The sequence below is a fragment of the Carassius auratus genome, chromosome 45 (genome assembly GCF_003368295.1).
Source record: "Carassius auratus strain Wakin chromosome 45, ASM336829v1, whole genome shotgun sequence".
Lineage (NCBI taxonomy): Eukaryota > Metazoa > Chordata > Actinopteri > Cypriniformes > Cyprinidae > Carassius > Carassius auratus.
This window is the reverse complement of record NC_039287.1, coordinates 3,577,299-3,592,272: the sequence shown is the minus strand read 5'-3', so window position 1 is coordinate 3,592,272 and position 14,974 is coordinate 3,577,299. Positions and strand designations below refer to the sequence as shown.

The following is a 14,974-nucleotide window of genomic DNA, read 5'->3' as shown; positions in this document are numbered from 1 at the left end:
TAATCTGGATTGTTGGGTTATTCTCTGACATGAGAGTGATATTTGATACAGTAAGTCTAAATTGCTTTTGTTACCAATTTAGAAGTTATATAGAATGTAGAAGGAGGAGGCAGGATAAAAAGTTTAAGATTATGAATTTTGTTTGGAAGTTGTTGTTTTTTTTGTTAGAATTTAGGCAGTGGAAAGCACATGTAGTCCCATGAGTGTCTTGCACTGCCCTCTACTGGTTTGTTTTACAACAGTGAAAATTGTATACACCCCCTGACCCCATTTCCTCTTCCTTTTCCCCCACACTCTCACTGATCAGCACTATCAAGCATACAGTGAGAGAACTGAGGCCAGACAGCTTAATTCGAGCCAGATCTTTGTAGTAAATCAGTGGTCCGCATCAGAGGCACAGAGCCATAATACTGTGTAAATTATGGGGACGTCATGGTTGATGATGATAACGTAGTGTTGGATCTAATCTGCACCATGTCTGTCTACAGATTGGATGCACCGTGTTAATTTACAGAGGGCTTACTGTATTATTCCTCACAGACCACCTCTATATGTTGTGTATTTGGTTGCATTGTCAAGTATTGTGAAAAGACTGCAGTACTACCCACTACAGATGTGATGCAAGAAAGAAATTGGGAATCTTGGCAGAATGGCAGTAGTCCAATACCAAATAGAAAATAAACTAAAATGTGCAACAATAAAACACATTCTGCGCAAACAGCCACTCACATTTTTGTATGAAACATTATGGTGTTTATGAAACAACGTCACAATGCCAAATGAAAAAAAAGTTTTACATTTTTATATGGATCAAACCATGCCAGCCAAGAAAAGGTAACTAGATATTGACTAAAAAAGGTAAATAGATTACTTGTAATATTTTTGAATATTAAAAGTTTATTTTTGTTATTTGTAAAAAGTTATACTTTATATCTTCATATATCATTATAATTCAAGACTATAATAAATAGCTATAATAAATATAATAAATAGCTTCAGCAATTGTCATGATTTGAAATTTTTATACTGTCGCATGCTAATTAAATACTGTAAAAAGATTAAAGCATTATTTACTTTATGTGCATCTTTGATCTGTTGATGAAAAATACCTAAAAATAAATGAGACAGTGTTTGTTTATCTGAAAAACACTCAAAGCCTTAATTGAATTTGTTAATATTTATATTATCAATTACCTTATTTTGTAGATGATATAAATTAAAATGTTTTTTTTTTTTTTTTTTATGGTATCAAATTTGATATTGAGAATTGTGAAATTTGTACAGATATTTTAGTATTTTGTCAAGCAGTAAAATGTCTGAGACCACACAAAAATGACAGGATTCAAAATCTAATTTAAAGATGGAAACAAACAGTATGATGTAAAATGAGTAGGACATTTCAGATTATATATTAATTAATCAAATAAATACATTTGTGGCTTTGCCCATGTGAATTCCTTTAATGGAGGACACACCAAATATTAAGAAATTCTAAATGAATGAATGTCTTTATTTTTATGTAAAAAATTTAATTTGCTGAAATTATGCTAATAATATGATACCATAAAATGTATTTCATACGAATTCATAATAGAGGCATTTTAGCTGTAATGGTTTCATACTTTTAAATCTAACTGTATGTTCGAAGCAGCCTGAGTTCTGGCTTCAGATTTCAAACCTCTGCTGTAAAATCATATCTATATATTTTGAACTGTGTGTACAATGTTCAAAGATTGAATATTGTGTGTATTTCCCAGAGGAAGTGTGTGTTACGGTATCTGTCATTTATAGGGAAATGAGAGTGTGCGATTCATTTTAAATTTGTAAGTCATCCGGTCTCCAATAATTTTATTATTCCATGAGGCCATATGGGATCAATTACAAACAAAATATGCAGGAAGGGGCAAAAGCCATATTTTTATGAATTGCTTCAGCACTTAGCGGAAGACCTAATGCCACAATTATTGTACAATAAAGCAAAGACTGAGGTCAAAGAACCAGCAAACCAAACTATACTCTGTAAATCTTGGCAGTCACTGGCCAAGTTGCATGGCAGAGCTGGATTAAAAAAATGAAGAAACATTCAAATTTACAGATTTAATGAGACCTCAGATGATAAATGATCTGCGGTCGTATTCCTGAATGACATAAAGATCGGCAGAGTCTTTTTTCCCTATTCAAAAAAAGGTTTTAAATCATAAAGAAAACTGTTTTAAATTAAATGTAACCTGTCTTTTGCGTATGCCTACAATCATATATCAATGTAGTGAGTCACTGTGTAATAGGAGCGAGAAGGTCAGGCCTGTGACACATAACTTTGGATAAGCCTTTGGATCTCTTCTATAAAGCAAGTGTTTTTAAATTGAAAAAATGCATGTATTTATTGTGTACAGCAATCTCAAAGAAAAAAATGTGATTATGTGGACAATCTCTTTCTGTATTTCTTGCAGGGCTTTTTTTTGAATGATAACTTCTTTCGCTTCTAAAAATCGTGGTCTGAGGTCACCTAGATTAGACTATTGCATTGGCTATTACATTCATATTTATTACTTTAGTTATATATTTTAGTTTATTATATTTTCATAGATATTCTAAGTGTCCCTTATTTTCCTAAAGTTGCCAGACTCACATTTAGAGGGCTTAATGTTAATTTGGGTGTAGCTCTTTTTTAATATTAATGTTAAATCCGTTTCTTCTCCAGATGTTTTGCTGTTGTGTTATTTAAACAGCTCTGTTTTGTTCCAGTATTTGGTGGTTTTCTCATTCATTCCGTCTTCTGCTTCCTTGGCCCACTCAGGTTTTGCAGTCTGTGCAGTTACATTTTCTGACATCTTGCCAGTGCTCCAATGTTCTTAGTTTCTCTGTCTGTGCTGTGCTTGGGCTCTGGCGTGGTAGTTTGGAATGGTAATAATACTAATTTCACAAGGGGCACTCTTTCCTGGGGGAATCTTAAAAGCCATGAGATCATATTTTGAGATCCCGGTCCAGTTTAGACATCAAACGCACAGGCCTGCGTGTTCTCAGGCGAGGCCGTAATCCGATTTTGAAAATATACCTAATGTCTGCTTTAATGAGCTTACTCGAGTGCCCCATACCCCCTGTCAAAATATTCGAACTGCCTATGAAATACAAGAATTGAACCATCAAACCCTTGTTAAAGCACTCAGAGCTCAGAGGATGATACTGCGTGGTGGAAGCACAGGGCCGTTATGTGTTCTGGCAATGACAGGCCTGGGAGGATGGAACAGCGGTGTTTGTAAATACCACTCCAATTATCGTAATGTGTCAGTAATAGGAAACACATGAACGTTTATTTAATTTGTCAGGAAGGTAAAATTAAGAAGGGTAAGGCTTAGAGTCATGGAGCTGTGTTGAGTCCTTATGGTTCTCTTGCCCCGGTGCATTTGTGTTATTCTTGTTGATATTTTAAGGCCATAATCAAACATTCAGCTGGTCAGGAAATGCCAGGGGTTGACTTACTCTGCCCAATTGGATTTTGGACTATTTTTCCACTTCTCCTAAATGAAGCATACAAATGAGACAGAATAAATCAGATTAGGAATTTGTTTTTTTTTTTTTTTTTTTTAGTAATTTCTCAATTAGTCTTTTTTTTTTTTTTTTTTTTTTATTTCTTGAAGTTTAAATATTCAAATGGATCTTAGGTACATCCATATAAATGTGCACAGCACCATTTTGGGGTATGGGGCACTGACCATAGAAGTTTAGTTACATAAAATCCTCTTATAAACATTGTTTTTTCAGTACGAGTAAGAGAGAGATTCTCTCCATGCTATAATAAAAGTATACATTGCTGCATTTCACAACCCAAATGTAAAAAAGCCTTTGACTTTTTGGCAAAAGCAAGAAGTACCGCTGACCGCTGAGTCTCATAAAAGCTCGAAAGAGTGAAGCCACGAAAGATTCAGATGGTCTGTTGTTCAGTTGAGATCTCAGTGTTTGACAGTAGTGCTCTTGTGCGTCACTCTGCAATTATATATATAATGATATATGGCAAGTATAATTGAAATATGTCAGGCACCATTTCTGTATATTATGTATTTCTCAATATCTCTCATGGATTTGCTTATGTGCACATTTACAATGAGCATGTTGAGCACTCTAGATGTCTTTCCACAGCAGCTTGTTCTCTATATAAATTCTTTCGGGTCAGGTCAGTGCATTCATTTAAATTAGTCTGTGATTTTACATTGCCATTTATCCATATACTGTATAAATGGACGGCAGAATACTAGAACACCATGTTCCTCTAAGGCAAGTAATTTCACTCGGCTGCAATCTTTGAAATGCATCTCGGCATGCAAGTGCAGCTCCTATCTCTTTGGATAGGAAACATCAAATTCTCCAAAACTGTTTGCCAAGCTAATGATTACATTTCATATTTGATGTATCACCAGTGAAATCTGACAACAGCTGTCTCATAAACATTGTTTCTTTTGACCAAATAGCATTAAAAAAGCTTTTTTCCAGGCTAAACTAGCCAGTGCGTAGTCCTAAGTGTGTTGAGCGCTGACTGTTTCTTTTATAACCACCGGGACTTCTAACTGCAGATGGCTTTACTGTTAAGCGATTGGCTCTTTTATTCAGAAGGGTGGCCTTCCTTCAATAGAGCGACTATATTGAGCATTGCATTTTTTTTCAAGATTCAAGATTCAAGATTTTTATTCGTCACATACAAAATTATATATAGCATATATAACCAGCAGTGAAATGTGAGTCAGGTCCGCTCCATGGACAGTGCAATTATTAAAGAAAACAACACAGATGAAAATATACATAAATAAAGCTATGTAAGAATGAAATAAAAGTAAACAATAAAAATATAAGAATAAAATATAAAAAATGTATATTGTAGAATTAAATATAGAACGCAAAATAATGTGCATGAGTGTAAACTGTAGTCTTAAATATTAAGATGTACAGGGATGTACAATGTGCATATATGCACTTTGCATTTTACCCCATTTAAAACTATACGAGTGACACGTCTTGGGTATTCTATAGTATTTGTGTACAGTCACTGATTCAAACAAAAACCCATGTTTGTTTTTGTATTTGCATTAAGAAGTATGTCTAGAAGTTAAAGAAATTCGTACTGTGAACCTGCTTTCAGATAAACTGGTTGAATTTAATTTATTCTAAATAGATTCTAATTTAATGTAATTAGATTTGAATTAATTAAACTGAAGAATATAATAAATATTTTGAAAAAACAAATATATAAATGAACTGTATTCATTTTAAACCATTGAAACCTAGGAATTGTACTTCTAGGCTAACCCAATGCATTGTTTAAAAGTCAGCTGTTAAAAGCTCAAAACTGACACAGAAATCTGTGTTGTCTATGTTTCCAAGGCCTGTCATTTCTCTTTTCAGCCAGTGAATCCACACGGACAGATGCTGGAAGACTGCGGTGACCTGTGGAGGTCTGGTTGTTGGCTATTTTTCATGCGGTCTGGTTTTAAAGAATGACTGCTCTCTTTGTTTCTGAGCTCTGTTTGATTCGAAGCAACTTTCCCAATCATGTTAGGCAGAAATAGACAGAAAGCAAAGAGAGTTTGATGGGAAATTCTGTTACACATCACACAAAGACAATAGCCTCCAATACAAAAGTCCATGACAGTTGGCAGTGGTTTTCGGAGCTGGTTGAACTTGATCCCATAATTTAGTCTCACCATAAACACTCTGAATTAAAGTCAGATTTAGTCTTTGAAGTGCGATCGAAAAACCAGTGTTTTATTTCGCTTCTTCCAAACAGAATTCAGCCTGTAACATGGAGTGCTTGCACAGAGGAGGTCTCTTTCGCTGTGTTTACGGTTTGCTCTGGGAAAATGGCTCACTGGATAGCTTGTGACACAGTAGTCAATCTCAGTCACTTTTTGTTGTACTTCATTTTGGAAGGCCGGTATGATCACAGTGACTTGATTTGACTTTTATGACTACATAAACATATGTGAGCATTGTTTCACTAAGTGATTATTCATTTGAGATCAGATACTTCTGTTACACAAAAGATGCTGACTGCTTGTTTGTAATTCAGCTAGAAATTACAAAATGTTGTTGTTGTTTGCATTTTATTTTTTTATTAGTGGTGCAGTATGTCAAAAAACTGTTGGAGTTGGCAAGTTTCTTATTGTTTTTAAAGGGCATCTAAAAACAATCACAATAGATAAAGAAAAATAAAATAAAGAAGATGTAAAAATGCAATTAATACAATTGCATGAATTTTAAAAGCTTTAGAAGCTTTACTTTTTCATGTCTAAGGTTCAGTGTTTCTCCTTCAAAATGGTTTTAATATTTATTTGACCTTTACTGGCTGATTCACCTATCTCTGGGAAAGGTGAAGCCTCCTATAACTTACCTTCACCCACAGTGTTTTTCTCTCCATTCCTCTAGAGATGTTGAGATCACTTCCTCCCCTGGCAGGAACTCAGAGCTCACACCTCTGAATGTGTTTTGAAGGATGACACAAGAGATGGAAAGAGCGAGAGAGCTCCAGGCTTAAGATCTTCTGCCAGTGCAGTAACACCTTGGCAGAACTTTCCATCTCTCTGTTTTCCTTCTAATTCACTCTCTCTTTCTCTCAAATACTTTATTCTCCTAGAGCATATAATCAGTGTGGCATAGAAAACCATCAACACCTATTCTGCTTGCTGCTTTCATATAGCAGGCCTTATATTAAAGCATGTTACACTCCTAAAAATAAAGGTGCTTCAAAAGGTGATGCCATAGAAGAACCATTTTTGATTCCACAAAGAACCATTCAGTCATTGGTTCTTTAAAGATCCATCTCTTTCTTACCCTTTTATAATCTGAAGAACCTTCTTTCGCCACAAAGAACCTTCAGATGTTAAAGGCTCTTTGTGGAACCATTTAGACAAAAAAGGTTCTTCTGTGGCATCGTGAAGCACCTTTATTTGTAAGAGTGTATCACATTTGGTTTATAATAAGTTATCATAAGATATGGAAAGGTCATGAAGTATCAAACCAATATTAAGTATGTTTTAAGTTAGAAAAAGGGCCTTGGGGTCTCCCAAACATCAAAGATGAACATGAGGCTTAAATGTTAAGATACTCAGCATGATGAAGTTATCCCTGTTTTCTCTAATGACTTTGTTGTTAAGACTTTCTTTAAAACTCAGATTACTGTCCTTCCTCTCATTACTGAAAACAGATGTGGTAATAATGAATCGGTTGCTATCCGAGAGTAATGCGCTGCCATTGAAGAGATGATGTATGATATATTTCCTGTGAGTCATAGCAATAAGCCTAGCATCAATTGGAATAGTGCAAGAAGAGTAAACAAATTAACAGAAAAAGTCGGAGATGAGAATAAATCATCTTGTGTAGATTGATCATTTTGCAGCCGTAGTTGTGCTGAAGCCTGAAACGAAGCCCAGTCTCAGCGGGAGTATCGACCTGCTGAGTGGACTGAAGCTCAATGCTGAGAGCCATCCGTCTCATTCCATGCCTAGGGACTTCCACGTTTCCCTGGATAAAATATCACAACCCTGCAAGGGCTGGGGAACTCCACCAGGAGCATCAGATCTTTGGCCAAAAAGGTTCTTGTCTGGTATTCAGTGTCAAGTTGAAAAGTATCTCACTCTTTGGATGCGTAAATTGCACCAGGATGTGATATTTTAACTACATTTCCTCTAGAAGTTACTGCAAAGAAAGCAGCTAGAGACCAACTGACCTGTTGCAGTGCTTAAAGGTATCTAGGTATCAAAGAGTAATCTCTAGAAGGGTCTATTTGGTTTCACAGACTACAATACCATTCAAAAGTTTAGGGTAAGTGAGATGATTAAAATTATTAATTGTTAAGATTGTTTATCTTTTAAATTGTTAATATTTTTAATGTGCAAGGATGCATTAAATCAATCAAAACTGACAGTAAGGACTTTTATAATCTTACAAAAGATTTTAAATAAATGCTGTTATTTTTAAATTTCTATTCATTCTATTTTGGAAAAAAAAGTGAATGATCATGTGATACTGAAGACTGAAAATTCAGCTTTGGCATCACCGTGATAAATAACATAAGAAAATAATAATTAAAATAACAATTATTTTAAATTGCAATAATATTTCACAATATTACAGTTAATTTTAAAGGGTTATATAGCTACCCAGAACATTGTCGTTCTGTGACATCTGTTGACACCTTTATGTAATGTTACCTTTGCATTGGGCATCATTTATCCCATGAGCTCCTTAGGTGTTAGTACTCAAGGGGACTTTGCCTCATGATCGAAACCTATTCCTCGTGATTGTCTCAGAGTGCTCGTGCTTGCGTGTTAGATTCAGTGGGGCTGGCATAGACTGTGGAAAAGCTCTTCCCTCGCCAGCCTCCACTGTACACGTACCACTAGCACCATCCCGTGCCATTGCATCTGGAAATTATTTACCAATGAGAGAGGAAGAGGGGGAGTTGTGAATGGAAAAAAACTGTGGTTGCATGGGGGAATTGAAAAAGGGTTTGAAAGAGTTCACCAAAAACTAAAAATTCAGTCGTCATTTAATCATTTTAAACCCATATGACTTTCTTTCTAAGATGAAAAACGAAATATCCACCATTAAAGTAATCCACATGACTCCACATGCTATTCTTCAAGTCTTCTGAGGCCATATGATGTAAAGAAAAGACTTAAATTTAAATGTAGTCACTTAAAATTAAATGACATTCTTCTTTTGTGGAGCATAAAAGATGTTTTGAAGACTTTTAATGTTTATTCATTGTGTGTTTTTTTATATCTTCTTTTGTGCTCCACAGAAAAGCAAGTAATGCAGGATGAGACAGAATTTTCAATTTTGAGTGCTATCCCTTTAAGACTAATTATGTGACATTTTGGGTTTATCAATTTTTTTTCGGTTTGACATATCACCTTATCGAGAATAATTGTTTTAGATTTGTATTCATGAAAAAATAGCATGAATCTAACTCAAAGAGTGATTCCCATCCACCTCCCTTCCATCCATCTTTTCGGTCTCCATGGCAACAAGAAGGATGTCCCATGGAATTGACGCAGGAATCTGGGTCTCTGTAAGCTTCAGAAAACCCTCTTAGGGCAGAAAACACATGAAAATGCAGTAACAAACTGTTGCAACCCTCATCCATCAGACATAATGTGACTCAATGCAATCATTACATGATACAGATGATTCAACGGTAGTTGTAGATTCTCGGCTGTGTACAGTGGAGTGGCCGTGACTCTTGATTTTCTGCTTGATTTATGTATGTGTTAAATAAAGAGCAGACTCTGAGACCTCAACCCTCTTAGGCTTAGCCTGTCAGGCTGAGTTTTACACAAACACATCAGCCATGTGCTTCGGTCATCATAATTACAAGATTCATATAAACACAGAAATGGTCCAAAATAATTGATGTCTTTATTGGACTGTAAAATGATAGTTAAAATAATGTGTTCTGGATTTAATTTGTATCAGATGAGAGACGTTGCATGTTTATAGCACAAGGCTGTTTAACATGTTTTTATAGCACTATCTAAAGGCATTTCCTCATTGAGCCCAAAGACCACATTTGCCAAGGGGTGCTTGCTGTTGCTTAAGTCTCATTTGTCATTTAATAACTGAAATATTTCTCTACATGAAGGGTGTCAGATTTTGCAAATGTTATGCTTTCTTTATGTGTGTATTTGTGTATATAATCTTTGCATATTATCTGAGAAAAAAAAAGATTGTTTCTCAGCAGTAGCTCATTCATTGTTCATAGAGTTGTCAATATAGGATATATATCAGAAAAGATTTGAGAATTTTGCCTGCTCATTTTCCCTGTTTTACGTATAGATTTTATTTGTAATCACGAACACTCAAAGTTAATCTTTAAAATGACCTCAGAATCAGTATCCATTTTTCATACTGTACATTATAATGTTGTGATGCCTAAATTCACTTATGGTTTATAAAATTATTGATTTTGGTGTTTTATTTAGTGTTTTACGTATTTAAACAAAACCGTACAGATTTATACACTACTGTTCAGATGCATTTTTTTACAAAAGCCTCTTATGCCGACAAAGACTGCATTTATTTGACTGTTTTTTAGGATTCTTAATAAATTGAAAATTCTAAAGAATTTACTATTTTTAAAACATTTTTGAAACAATGTAAAAGTCTTTACTGTCACTTCTGATCAATTTAATGCTTCCTTGCTGAATAATTATTACTTTCTTTAAAAAAAAAATTATTGACCCCACGATAGTGTAATATTGGACATTTGTTGACTATTGACCTTGACATTAAAAATTATTATTTTCTTATTTTGTATTGACCTATAGAAATTCTGGAAGAGTAACATCAGATTAGTTATTTTTTTCACAAATGAAATGCAGCACACTTTAGCAAAGTCTCAATTTTCTCCCCATTTAATCTAATGTACAGGTATGTTTAGGAGAAACAGTTGAGCTTATAAAAATATCTCAATTGTTAGCACAAAATGAAAACAAGAGATGAAACAATTTATGATTGTGTCTTTAGGCACTCTGCGTCGTCTACCCATATTAAGTTACAATATTTACTTAATTTGTCAGTGCAGTATTCCACAAAAAAAATGCTGCATACTGAAAAAACAAGGGAAAGTGAAACAGCATTTGTGTCTCTGACACCGCTATGGCAATGTTAAGCCTTCTACAGTAAATGCAATGAGACACAGAGCTGTTCATAAATGCATTCATGCACAGAAACAAGACTGACCCTGGCTTCATTAGATGCACTTCATTGCAAACTCATTTTTTCTATAGCTTTTCTGTTGTATTTTTAGGAGATTGTAATCATAGCAAGATGAATTTGATTAATAAGGCTTGGATTTAAATGCACTGTGAGTCTGGGAAATATCACAGGACCTGCTGACTGAGTTTCTGTGTTTGTTGCTCATTGTCTTTATACCTAGATATTATTATGATTAATGGCTTCTAGTAATGATTAATATATACTTTCATTCCTAATTTCTAACCAGAACTCCATATCACTTGTACAGTTTGTCATCTGGTATTACTTTTATGGCAGACAGATCCCTTCATTTGCATTTTTTCGGCATGTGTAATCCTTTAAACAACTGTTTCAAAGCCAGTACCCATTAACTTGCTCATAATGTCAAAACACTCAATAAGAGTCAGTCAGTCAGCGCTGTCAGTGAATGGAGACTGCGTGCATATGAACCTCAGTATACAGCACACAGAAGCTCACTGTCTTTGGCCTTCTCATGTCAGAGCTCTGCCCCGTCAAACAGCGACAGAAAGACAGAGTCCAGACGCTGATGTGTCTTTACAAACATGTCAAACCTCCCATTTTCCCCCCACAATGGAAAACCTCAGACCTGCAGAACCCTCGCTGACAGACTGAGAAACGCAATCACAGTTGTGATCAGGCACAGACAGCAAGCACTAGGGAAACAGCCAAGACAGAACAGTATTGCATTTTTGCCTCCCTGCCTATAAAAACGTTGATTGTGTCTGTTGGTAAGCCTGAATCCAGATTTTAAAGAATAGGCTTTCACTTACGTTTAAATTGATGTATGAGCCCTTTATGAGTTTTTGGTTGTCTCCAGTTGTCAATCCCAGTTGTCCTAGTCTTTTAAGTTTTGTCTGCCTTGCTTTTTGTGCATGTGAAACTTCCCTTTGTAATTAAATCAGCAATATCCAGCTTCACTTATTTAAGCCATCTATTGATTTGTGCTATGTTGTGCAATAATTTTTCATGTAACAAAAACAATGTTTTGAAGCTTGAATTGTGAACCACAGGAACACAATGCACATGCTCCCACCAGAGATACATACAGCTTGTGGACCTCAATTAATTTTTTATTTTTTTTACCACCTAAGTGTTCAGCTTGTTGATGTATATGTTGGTTGGGTTTTGAGGTTAGTTTCCCAGTCCAGAATTCCTCCGTGACAGCTGGTACAGGATACCTCCTGATTCCTGAAAATAACCCTGAAACATCCTGAGTCTTACTAAAGCACATTCTGCTGAGTTAAGAGCCATACTGCCCTCCTATGGTTAAACTCACTAACAAATAAATGTAAATAAATGTGCATATTTACATTTAAGTAAATCTCTAATCTAAATATCTAATTGTGTGTTATTCATATGTATATACATAAATAGGACAAAATATTAAACTCATAATTTTTAAATATCTAATCTACTGTTCAAAGTTTTGGGGTTGGTAAGATTTTTAAATACTTTTGTAAGAAGTTTCTTACGCTCACTAGGGATGCATTTATTTGCTTAAAAAACACAGTTAAAAACAGACTAATATTATTAGAATATTATTACAGTGTAAAATAACTATATTTGTATTTAAATATATTTTCTAATGTAATTTATTCCTGAGATTGCAAAGGTGAATTTTAAGCTGCCAAAATCTTTAATGACACATAATCCTTCAGAAATCATATTTAAACTACTGAAACAGTTCTTATTATTATCAATGCTAAAAACAGTTTTGCAGTGTTTATATGATTAACATTATAAATGACATAAGTATTAACTGAATCTGTCCTTGTTGGCAGATAGATATAATTAACGTAGAAACCAACTGACAGCATTCGTGCTGTCACATTTCACATTTCACATCAGTAGATTCACATTCATACTGAAGCTCACAGCAGAGAAACTTGAGAAACAGGTTTAATTTTAGCAAATATTGTCAGATAAAGAATGATAGTTGAGAATCCATTGAATCTAGTTGAATGGAATGAGCAGTCAGTGACTTTTAGCATGGAAGCCTTCCCCCCCCCCCCCACCCCATCCCATATAATTTTGACACCCCTCCTTCTGCACACACCACACATGGGGATAGACCACTTTCAGGAGGAGGACCCTCAGTGTGTCACTTACAGTTCATGCAGTTCATGTTAATGTTGTAGTTCTAGTATTAGAAAAAACCTTCTACATCTTATTTGGCCTGTTCTAGGTATCTTTCATTGCATTTAATGAAAGTGTGTGATTTAGGTAGTATGGCAAAGTTATGAGGCGTCTGAAAACCCCAGCGTGATGAAAGCGATCATGTTTAACGGCTACCGTACCATTTCACAGCACCTCAATGGCCTGAAGAAGGAGAACTTCAGCCTCAAGCTTCTACTTCCTGGAAGAGCATTTACAGCAGAAATTTGAGGACAGCAGCAGTGAGAATGTCCATCGCAGGGTGAGTGTCACTGGGCTACTGTGAAATAAGCTGTTGACATGACTGATGCATGGAAACTGATGCAAAGCTCAACAATAATGAAATGGAAATACATGAAAAAGCTAAAATTGTAAAAGGTACAATTAGTCCCACTAACCCATATAGTCTACACAAATTAAAAACGACTGATACATGGCAGCTGCTCCTGAGTGCTGTCATTCATCAAACACAGTTTTACTGCAGATGTCCCTGAGGGTTATAATGGGATATGTATGTATAATTTCAAAAACAAACAATAAAAAAACATACACACAAAGTACTAGGCACTGATGTCATGCCAGCTACACTGAGTATCTGGTGGTGAGGGTTTAAAAAAGTCTATGTTGCTGGCCTGGTGCATTGTGGGAAGGGGAAAGTAGAGAGGTAAGGTTTGAGTGCATGTCAGAGAGAGTGAAACAGCAGGCGGTTAGTGTTTCTTGTTATATTTTAAGGTCTCCCTACAACCACAAGACTCCAGCTACACGTGCAGAGAGCTCATGCGGAGCTCTGCAGACTCAGCAGAGAAGATCTCTGAAATATTTACAACTTTCTTTTTAAGATTTTTAATGTAGCATGATAATAACTGGTGGGTATATTCAGAAAATAAAAGTATGTTAGGTTAAAAATAGTATAGCATGAATTTCTAATGAAATATTTATTATAGTTCATTTTAATTTCACAGAAATAAAGAAATGAAATTTTGGTAGAACAAACTCACAGAAAATCACAGTTTTGAAAGAAATGCATGCAAAAGCACAACAAGAAAAAAAAAAATCTCCAGATCCTGCATTATAGACCTAGTTTGTTTGCTAAATGAGTGTAAAGTGTGATTGCAATGACTTTTTAAAAGAATCCATTTGTTTTTCAGAACATTGAGCTGAAGGTTGAAAGCTTGAAACAAGAACTCCAGGAAAGACAGGAACAGCTTGATAATGCACTGTAAGTATCAAACACAAATATACTGCTTATCTTTATGTATTTAATCTACATTCACAACAGAATATAGCTGAGAGCTAAATCAAATTACATTTACAAATTTCATTTATAATTCAAAGTTTAAATGAAATGACTCCCTTAAATGTTCGAGTCTCACTTTTGAGAGCTGTTGTATGAGCAATATAGTCCTCTTAGTAAATAAGGTTGTCAGTCCCAACATTGACCATCTGAACGCAACCATTAAGTTGTAAAGCTATTAAAAAATATATTATATTTAAGTATTTCGTTCTAACTGATATTGACATCATTGTCTCTATGTGGTTAAGAGCGCAGATGTGAAGCCAAACTTAAACAAAAGTCTGTGTTCTGTGAATCTACTATCAGAATAAGTGCTTCTCAAAGGCATGTGCAACTTATCTTGCTGACCTGCCAAATGCAAAAGGCCAGAGCCCCCTGCCAAATCCGTGTCGGACACTTATCAGGTTTGTGGGACAGAGCCATGATGCCCTTTGAAACGTGCACATGGCCCTGTTACACTTTTTGCTGATGGAGAAGCTATTTGAGCTCCTTTTTAGACCATTCAAAAGTTTGGGGTCATTTCTATTTTAATATTTAGAATATGATTTATTCCTCTGATGGCAAAGCTGAATTTCCAGCAGTTGTTACTCCAGACTTCAGTGTCACATGATCCTTTAGAAATCAACCTGATATGCTGATTTACTGCTCAAGAAACATTTCTAATTATTGATGTTGAAAACAGTTGTGCTGCTTAATATGTGGATATTTTTGCTTGCTTGAAATAGACGTTGCTTCTAACAATGTAAAAGTCTTTACTCT

The 14,974-nt window shown here is 35.1% G+C and overlaps 1 pseudogene; it reads left to right on the top strand.

Annotated features, from left to right (window-relative positions):
* The first annotated feature begins 12,840 nt into the window (after nucleotides 1-12,840).
* Nucleotides 12,841-14,974, top strand: part of LOC113062679 (myomegalin-like) — a 31,070-nt pseudogene continuing 28,936 nt past the window's right edge.